Here is a 9,603-nt window from a genome sequence, read left to right as displayed (position 1 = left end):
TCAGTAATTGTGATCCTAATGATATCCCAATATGCATACCACAGCATGGCTGCCTGTTAGTTAAAACTGCAAATAGCAACAGTCTACCCTTGAAGCACACTGTCAAGTTTGCAAGCAGCCAGTAGAGATCAAGATTATTAACAACATCGGCTCTCAGAACTGAGGGGTTTTTTAAACAGTGTCTGTTTTGTTATCTATATCAGCTGTGACCTGTGTGTTACTCTCAAGGATAACAACAGCTACAACACCTTGAGCAAACCAGCTACTTAGGAGCCCAGAGAAATGAATTACCAAGAGAGAGCTCACCAGAAAGCAGCCCCTGAATGTCTCAGCGGTGAAAATACCTATTCTTGACTGGGGACAAAACTTGAGTGTCAAGGAACAGAACTGAAGCTTACCAATATGCTAGAATTTTCCATGTTTATTTATAACTGCAAATATTATTTACATCTATACATGAAGGTCTATAAGGGACTATAAAATTCTCTCTCTTTGCATACAATACTGCCCTTTAGCTGAAGTGGGAGGAGGATAGCATTTCTCAATCCAAACCTCAGCAGCACAATAAGCAACACAGAGGGGCCTGGCGTCTACTATTAACATAACAACAGCATGCTGACTGGCAAGCCACAGCTGAGCTCAGAGGCAGGAACGTAACTGCATGCCAATACAGGTGTATGAATCACAGGACAAAGGTGACTAAACAGGAGCTTTCATGAGCAGGACCTGGCCTTGAAGGCTTGGCTGTAGTGCATCAAAGATGGTAGTAACTAATACATGGCTCTGATGAGCCAGACCACAGCCAATAGCCTGGGAGCCAGGAGGAACGTCAAGGCTTGGGATGGTAGTGGCTCATCTTCCCAAGGATACAAAGGTGTCATATTTGCACAAGCTGAGCCTCCAACTTGCCTCCATCCTCATCCTCCATTGTAGGAGTTCAGTCTGAACATGAATCGCCATGCCAAATCACACCCAAGTGGAAGATGCAAAGTAAAAATAATATCTAGAGTTGGGAAAGAAACATTTCAGGGCATAAGAAACCAACAGTAGACTCAGCAAGGGCAGTGGGCACAGGGGGCAGCTCTCCTCCTATGAGTGCCTCTCCCTTCTGCAGAAAGCCACCCTTCCTTACAGCCTCTCTCACTGCCTGAATTCAGTTAGAAGCTGTTCTCCTTCATCCCAGTGGTTGTGTCCCAGGCATTGTGAAATCTTAGTGCTGGCGGCATTTGCAGCTGTAGAAGTCAGATAGAAGCCTTAGTGCCACCAGTACGCTGCTGGCAATGGAGCCTGGCAGCCCTATCACCAGCTAGGACCTTCAGCACACAAAAAAACCAGTTAAATAAACCACAGACTTGGTGATCAGCAATAGACCTGCCTGCTCATTCTGCCTAGAAAGGAAATTCCCTCCTTTTGAGCTGGCTGTTAAAGCGCCGCTCTTCTCCGAAAAATACCTGATGTAACATGGCATCCTCCACCTGAACCAGCCAAGCTCCTCAGCAAAAGTTTCAAGTCTGGGACTTAAGTTAGATGACTGAATCCACACTTAACTCCCTTGAAAAGAGAGAGAAGGATTTTTAGGGGCACTGTCCACTCAGTGGCTCTGAAAGACAAGCAGTATGAGATATGTAAGTGCCAACACGAGGCACTGCAGCTCGAAAGTGTCACTCTGGGTACTGATCTCCTGGTCTGGCCACCCCTTAGTCATGGAGGGAGACACCCTACCTTGCGTGGCTGCCTGCTCTATATTCCTCCTCCCCACTTTGTGGGCCAGTTAGGCCTTCATTTTGAGTAGAGGTTCTGAGAATTGAATAAACAAAATGTTAACTGCAGGGCCAAATTCAGACCTCGGTGTATGCTTGTAAAGATACAGCCAATACCATCCAGGGAGGAACCCAATGACACATTTCCACGTGAGGTAGAAAGAACATTACTTATCTTTTTAGGGCTTTATACTGCTCCTGATAAAATCAGTAGGAAATTTGTCTTTGGTTTCAAAGGGAGTAGAAAGCTGCACTATAAATTTTAAACAGAGTTGGCAAGGTGTTTTTTTAAAATCTTGCCTTTTTCAATAAACTTACAAAATGAGAAAATCTTCTTTGCAACCAATAAAAAGGCAACAAACGTAGAACTCATTACTCCTTAGCAGCCATTGTACATCACAGAAGCACTGTTTTTTAAAGGGCACCCCCCTTTTGATGAAGAACTGCAATGACTTCTTGTAAAATGTTTAAATCTAACTCCTCATTACTCGAAGTTCCCCACCCCCCTGCCAGCCTGACAGCCTTGGAGCCTGTGAAAGGAGGAATGTAATGAGTACACATTAATGTTGTATACTTTCCACAGTTCTTGTTCTGGTGTGACCAGATTTATGTATGGAATAGCTTGAATGTAATCCATCACGATTATACATAGCATTGGCTTCAACATTTCTGCAGGTAGCACTGTCTCCAAACTCTCTTAGCTGCGGCTGTATGAAAGGAACTGAGATGTGGTGACACAATGTTCATTTGTTTTAGTGGCAAGACTCAATTAAAACAACATAACGGGGTTTAAAAAAATACTAATCTGTGAAAAAATGTGAAAGTGAGTTAAGTAAAACCTTCAAATATTCCCTTGTTCAGGACAAGCTGTGTGGGCTGACAGCTTCTCCCAAGGGAGCAAGAGGTCTTAGAAAAAGCCCTGCTACGAAAGGACTGGCTGTTAAGGCAAATCCCCACCAGTCAGAGCCCCGAGGAGGGTGAAGCCCAGCTATTGATGCCCAAACACAGAGAAGACATTGTAAAGGAAATATGGGGGATGAGAATAGCAGTGGAGGAAACAAAATAGGGACTGCCTCCCACACAGGGGGACAAAAAACCTGTGAAAATAAGAAACTGCTTTTTCACTAGTCAGATTTTTAAGGAAGAAAGACATGTCCCGTGTTCAAAATGCCACCTGGGCCGTTAGGGAACTCCATGCTACCACAGCTTGAGGCATGAGACAAGACTGCAGGTTATTAAAACAGAAATACAAGGAGGCTTCTTTGCAAGTAAGAATCATTTCAATTGCTGCTGTCTTCAGTGAGGGCAAAAAAAATAAGTGACCTCAAGTATTGCTGACTCCCCATTTTCATCCCATGTTCTGCAACAGCCAGTGTTGTTTCCAGAGCGCCAGGATCCTCAGGCCTTGTCACCAGAGCTCTCAATTTTCAAAAAGGATTGCAGTCCAACCAAGTCATGTTTTAAAGCCTTTTCTTTTCACGCACAAGCTATAATCATGAATGTAATGCAAACTGTTAGAAATAAAGTAATTTTAGACAGTCTCAGTTGGGAGTGGGCAAGAGAGAAGAAGAAGAGCCATGTAAGGAGCTTTGAGTCTCTGGTGCTGAGAGTAACTTCACAGAGCTAGGATTGCTCAAGAGAAGAAAAGCTCTCTCGTTGTTGGTATACATTGTCCAGAGCCATAAATGGATTGTAATGGAAGGCAATAATAATAATAATTTACATTTAGAGAGTGCTTTTCATTGAAGAACTTACAGGTAATTTTACATATCTGCAGTTCTCATATGCCACTACACCTCTCTGTATAGTTACTCCTACAGCTGTTTCATGGCATACTCTACAGAAGCCCTGAAAGCCAAAATACTATGCTCTAGGACACAGTCAGAGCAGCGAACAGGACCACAAAAGCCCTCCTCCGAGACCCCAGGTCTCACCAAAATTCCCCAACATATCTGTACAGGCAATGCTGGTAAGTGATATGACTATAATGACTAAAGACGAAAGAAAACATTGAAGAAGGATTCAACACTAAAGAAAGACAAGGAGTTTCCTTATTTAGTACTGTAATGTTGTATCTCTAAGTCTCTTGTATGGCTCCTAAGTTCTTCTAATACATGAGCTGTGAAAGAACAAATTGCTGGAGGCCTGCACATGAAAGAATATGTCCTATGTGTGCGGTTGGATTTACTTCCCCAGAACTTTACTCCCCCAGAACCTTTTTCTGTGGAATAAATCCACTAAGGGAGAGGAATCTTTTTGCAGCCTCCACTCTACACAGTGAACTGCCTAAGATGGAGGTTGTTCCCACAAAGTAAGCAGGGTATTCAGCTGTGGAAGTATAATTAAAAGACATCTGTACAGTTCTCGGAGTCCTCAAAGAGATGTGGCCAGCAAGACCCAGGACAGCCCATTAGCAGCCTGGTTTTCTCATGACATGAACTTTCTTGCGTGCCCCATGGCAGTTTCCACTAAGAGCAGTGTTGCATTTGTTTAAATTTGCATTAAGAACAGTAACGCTTTGTTTCTTAGAAGGCAAAATCATCCCAGCAATTACTTTACTAGACGAGCATCTCTGCTTTCATTTTAAAAAATAAAAGGAACTGTCTCTAGTGTGTGCGGAGAGCTGCAGGAACTACATGGAGCTGGCAATACTGAATCTACCAAAGAGGTTGGTTGAAGGCAGCTCACAGCCCTAAGACAATGCCAGCAGGGCACTCGCAGGGACGTTACAACAGGACAGCCCCATGGCCCTACAGCATCCCAGGCAGCCCTGCCCTGACCCTCTGGTGGCCTCCAGAGAGTCTGTGAGAAGGGATGCATGCCCAATAAGCACTGCTCCTTACCTTTCCCATTTTCTACAGCTCCTGTCTGGACCCAATAATACTGAAGTTCAGCTCTCTATGCACAGTTAAGCAGAATAAAATGTTAGGTTTAGCATCAATAGTGGCTAATACAGCTCACCTCCAAATGCTCCCGCCCCTTCCACTGAGCTGCACAGCTCTGAGTGCCCCAAACACGACATCCCTCTCACAGGTACGACAGGCCGTCATCTTGAGACAGAGACAAAGCTGGGAAAGGGATGTAGCATGTGTTGCTTTAAAATATTCAAAGTTCCTTTTGGATCTCCATCTCCTGTGCTGGCACTTCTGTGCTCAGGAACTGACAGCGACAAACAGTGCACAACCCAGTTGAGGTGATGCTGGATGGGCCATTGCATTATGAAAATTACAAATTTGCAACGTGATGCTGCTTAGGAACTCCAGCCACAGGCCCCACAGCACTGTGGGCACTCTCTGAACTGTAATAAATAGGGCAGAACAGATCATTAGCTACTAGACTTATGACAGATCATTTCTTGTAGAGGCACCATATATGTGTCAAAAATGGGTGTGCTACCTTTGAACAAATCACACAGAAAGAGACAGCAGTGTTTCTGTTTGCAAAGGCCTCACACAACGAACTGACACTATTTCCAAATAACTACCCTAGCTGACTGCACAGCAGCAGGTACCTCTTGTTAATGATGATACAAAGAAAAGTGCATTAAGGTAGGAAGAGTTTGGGAATCCCAGACTTTCTCTTCCCAGGTCCCAGTTGTTACTTTATTACTATTACCATCTCAAAATCCCAGAGAAAGAGCTAGGGATTTAAAACAGATTATCAACATTACAGCAACATTTGTGGAACTTGGATGTAATCAGAAAAGTTGTAAGTGGGAAGACTTTGGAGGAATTACTTGAAAGTCAGTCTGTGTGTACTGCTGGAATGCTTAATGCTTCTCCAACAAAGTTTCAGTTTAGTTTTACAAGCATGGCATCCTTTTCACATTAGCACATGTTATGTGAAACATCACCCTGCTTTCCCAAAATAGCAGCTCTAATGAGTTTCATGGTAGATGTCCTGCTGATCAAACATGGGTTTATGAGCAATACAAAGAATCAATAGGATGCTTGCACTCCATGCATCAGCCCAAGTACAAGCACACTGCAGAATGCCTGCCTTCTGCCCACACAAGCGCTATTTGCTGGCTAATGAACAAGGAGACACAAATACAGTCATACCACAGCTCATGAATAAGTTCAGCTGAAGTAGTAACATACAGTTGAAATTGTCCAACAAAATATTTCAAAATGCAGTAGTCTGGATACAACTTTCCATTGGAAAAAGGAAGCTAAGACTCAGTGGTACATGGATCACGAAGGTTTAGCTTCTCTCCTCCAGTGGACATACGAGAGAGGGAAGGAAAGAGACAAAAAGGTAGCATGCTTTCCACCCTCTCCCTTCTTCCACTAAATGTACAAAAGCCCCTCCACAAGCCAGCAGTAAGCTTGGGCTCCACCTGAGGGCATCATCTTGACACAGGGACACACATCAGGTTTATATGCAGCACTGAATCCCTAAATGGGAATGTTAATACTTATCCTCCATACTTTAAGGCTCCTGTAATAGGGCACAGGAGTTAGGCAAAGCAACACAGCTCATGAGGAGATACCAACCGCTGATATAACTGGAACTTCAAGAGCATTGAAGATAAATGTCTTTGGTGAGGTGGACCACATTGCTTCTTATGGCAGTATGAAAAAGCAGTCACATACTGTGATCTCCATTCCTAACATACGATCAGACGCATCCTAGTCTTCTATTCAAAACATCACTATTTTGCCACATGACAAGAAACACACTCATGCAGCCAGAGGGAGAACTGGAATGACAAAACAGTTGCCTTGGTCCATGACCAGGGTGAAGGTGCATGGCCATAGCCCATCACACAACTGAGAGAGATCCTGATAATGTGACTGGAGCAGAAGCATCCCAAGCACATGGCTGTAAGTCCACGAGTCCTTATACCACAGAGTCCAACATGATACCATTATACAAGGAAAGAGTTTTTCACATATGACAATTACATAAGAGGGAATGCCCCACCAAAAAACCTAGGCAGTGTGCAAATCACTCCCTGCCTACAGCTGCAGGGACTTTGAGGCAGCAGGGAGCTGGCCTCGAGCTGGATGAATTATGCAGCCCAGGTGCGATATGACTTGCAAGACCTTAAATTGGGCAAACCCACTGCAGAGGGACAAAGGAGAAGTATTGCATAGTTTCTAAGCTCTCCCCACCACCCAAAGAAGCTCAGCAAGGTGAACTGCTGCATTCCTAGCAATTTTCCCTTATGATATCTATTTCCCAGGAGGCAGGGACTAGGCCTAGTTAAAATAATCAGGTCCCAGCTCATAACATCTTGCCCTCCCTTCTGCACTGGGAGCACCATTACGCTGGTATGCATCGCTCAGCCCCTCACTATCACATGTACAATTAAGTTCAGCTTCTAAAAGCTCTACCTGTAATTGGAGCCAGCTGCAACCTTTCTGACACATACTAATTGCCAGTAATGATTTAAGTGCAGTAAATTCACATGCTGCAATTGTTTTAAATAAAGGAATCTCTCGCAGCTTTTCCCTGAGAAAAATCTGTTAATCTTTGCTGCTGACTTATCAAATCCTCCAGTCACCTGTTTGCCATCATTTTCATGAGCTGATAACGTGTTTATTAGAGCCATAATATGCAGGTGGAAGCGTAAAGGTCTCATTTGGTGGAGTATGAATTCTGTCTCATGTATCTGTATGGAAAAGCTTGGTTTCACCATTCAGCTGTGCCTCAGAAAAGATTAAGTTCCAAAATAGTATCTTTTATTCTTTTCAAATGGAATATCAGTTCTTTTAAGCTCAGTACATATCTCAAAATACCATTTGGATGAGCATGACAGGTTGGTTTTTGTAAAGCCCCAGATATCATCATTTCCTATGCTGAATCTATCCAGCCTTAGTTAATTTCAGCTTAATTGTATTCCCCTTTTAATTATTTTTCATATATAAAAGCAAGTTCTACAAAATAATAAAATGTCATGTTGATTCTAAAGGGCTGGTTTAAGAGTTCTTCCCACAAACTCTTCTAGTTTCCTGCAGAAGACCTTACCTGAGATAGTGCAGACAACACATTTCTGGCAGAATGAACCCAATATCTCCCTGGAAGTTTTGCTCTCCTTTCTGCAGAGTTTGGGGTTTATGGTTGGGGTTTGGGGGTTTGTTTTTTTGAGGGGGGGGGGCAGGGGTTGTTTGTTTTGTTTTTAAGGCATGTTAGTGAAATTACTGCAGTTTGGAAATCAGTGCACAGGGTTTATCAGTCTACTTTTTTCTACCAGCGAGTTACTCAGAGTGGACAATCACATAGCAAATGGATGTTCTGCTGCAGCTGAGTTCACTGACCTTTCGGCTGGTTTGTGTGTGTGATGTACTGAATGCCCTTAGCTCCTGGGGCAGTGGCTAAAACCCAGTCTTAAATGGGGTCTATCCCAGGTATCTGCCATCTCCAGAAAGATGTTCATAACCTTTGCCTCCCCTGTGAGATTGCAGGAGAAAAAAATGTATGAACCAGAATGTGAAGATGCCTAACCAAATATCTTTAACTGTATGAAAGAGAAGATAAATAAGTACCAAAAGAGAAGTACTGACCAGCTACTCAAGGAATCTAGACAGATTTTTCATGTGAAAGAGCAAACCTGAATCCAAACAGAAAATATATGAGAAAGAAAAGAAACTGTAAACAAGAAGCCAAGTGAAAACCTAAATTATGTTTGGGACAGCCAAACTTTCCAACTGCAAGAGGAATTTCATCTGAGTTAGGACTCCTTGACTTGGCTCCTGAGAATGTAAAGTAGGGGCCTAATTCTAGGACAGTATGTGGTTTACTATAAAACAAATCTAGCATATAATAATTTCCTTCCACAATTCCCATGACTTGTGGCACAGACCCAAAACCATTTCCATGATTCACATCCAAACCTCCCAGGAGAGATGTGATGGCCAAATTGTTAGTTTTAGTGCATGAGTAGTTTGGGTGAAATGACAAATGCTAACACTCAGTCATACTGTGGAGAAGAGATGACCACAGTTATGAGTGGACGGCAGAGCTCCACTGACAGTTTATTATTAGCATCTTGAATATGCGTAAAAAACGTTGCGTTTTTTTAAGGTAAATAACATTTTCCTACCTAACTGGCCAGTCCTCAGGGACAATTTGTTAGTCATTCCACAGCACGGGCCAATTCCTCTTTTCCAGAAAGGAGAACAGAACGTCTCAGCAGATCCAATAGTCCAACGGGCTGACGTTCCGAGGTGCCTTACAACTCCTAAAGTCTGCTTCTGTGCCCAGTAATCTCCTGAATCTGCATTTTATACAAACTCTGAGCCAGTGCTGACCATGCCCAGACTAACACCTCCTGGAATAGCTTTCCTTACTGCTGAAAACCTTGCCAGAGTAAATAATGTACCAGTTTGCTGATGCAGCCTATTCCAGAACTCCTCCTAGCTTTAACCTTTCCAAATAGTCTCTGAATCCGAAAATACAGCTAATCTGCGGCTTCGACCAGTCAAATTATGCATTCCAAATTTCATGTTTGTTGTTAATTATCCCCTTTTTCTTCCTGTTTGTAGATTAATCATGGATCACTCCATCAAATCATGCAGAGAAACAAGTCCCAGCTTCATGGCTCTGCTCACTACTCATTGCTCCTGATAAAAAGAGTGATCACTTATACCACATGTTATTTCCTCCTTGTCCCTGACTACATGGCTGAAACTCTTGAACTGAGGAGAATACTGACAAGTATTAAATAACATATGCACCTTTGGCACAGCTTTGCAGAAAAAAAAAAAAAGGCATTTCTACTAAAATTTTTGAGCATTCTGGATTCACTATTCTTTCTAAAAATACCTCCTAGATATCCCGGTATTAGCAAACAAAAAAAAATTAGAGAATACAAAGAGGAAAAAGATGAAGAAAGAAA

General features: G+C 42.8%; 1 long non-coding RNA gene across 4 annotated transcripts in view; it reads right to left on the bottom strand.

The window, feature by feature from the left end:
• The window catches only part of LOC115351179, a 161,621-nt gene that overhangs the window by 31,847 nt on the left and 120,171 nt on the right, over nt 1-9,603 (bottom strand). The gene's annotated exons all lie outside the window — the stretch shown is intronic.

Source organism: Aquila chrysaetos, chromosome 15 (genome assembly GCF_900496995.4).
Source record: "Aquila chrysaetos chrysaetos chromosome 15, bAquChr1.4, whole genome shotgun sequence".
Taxonomy (NCBI): Eukaryota; Metazoa; Chordata; class Aves; order Accipitriformes; family Accipitridae; genus Aquila; species Aquila chrysaetos.
Note: the sequence above shows the minus strand (reverse complement) of the source record. Positions and strands in the feature narration are given on the sequence as shown.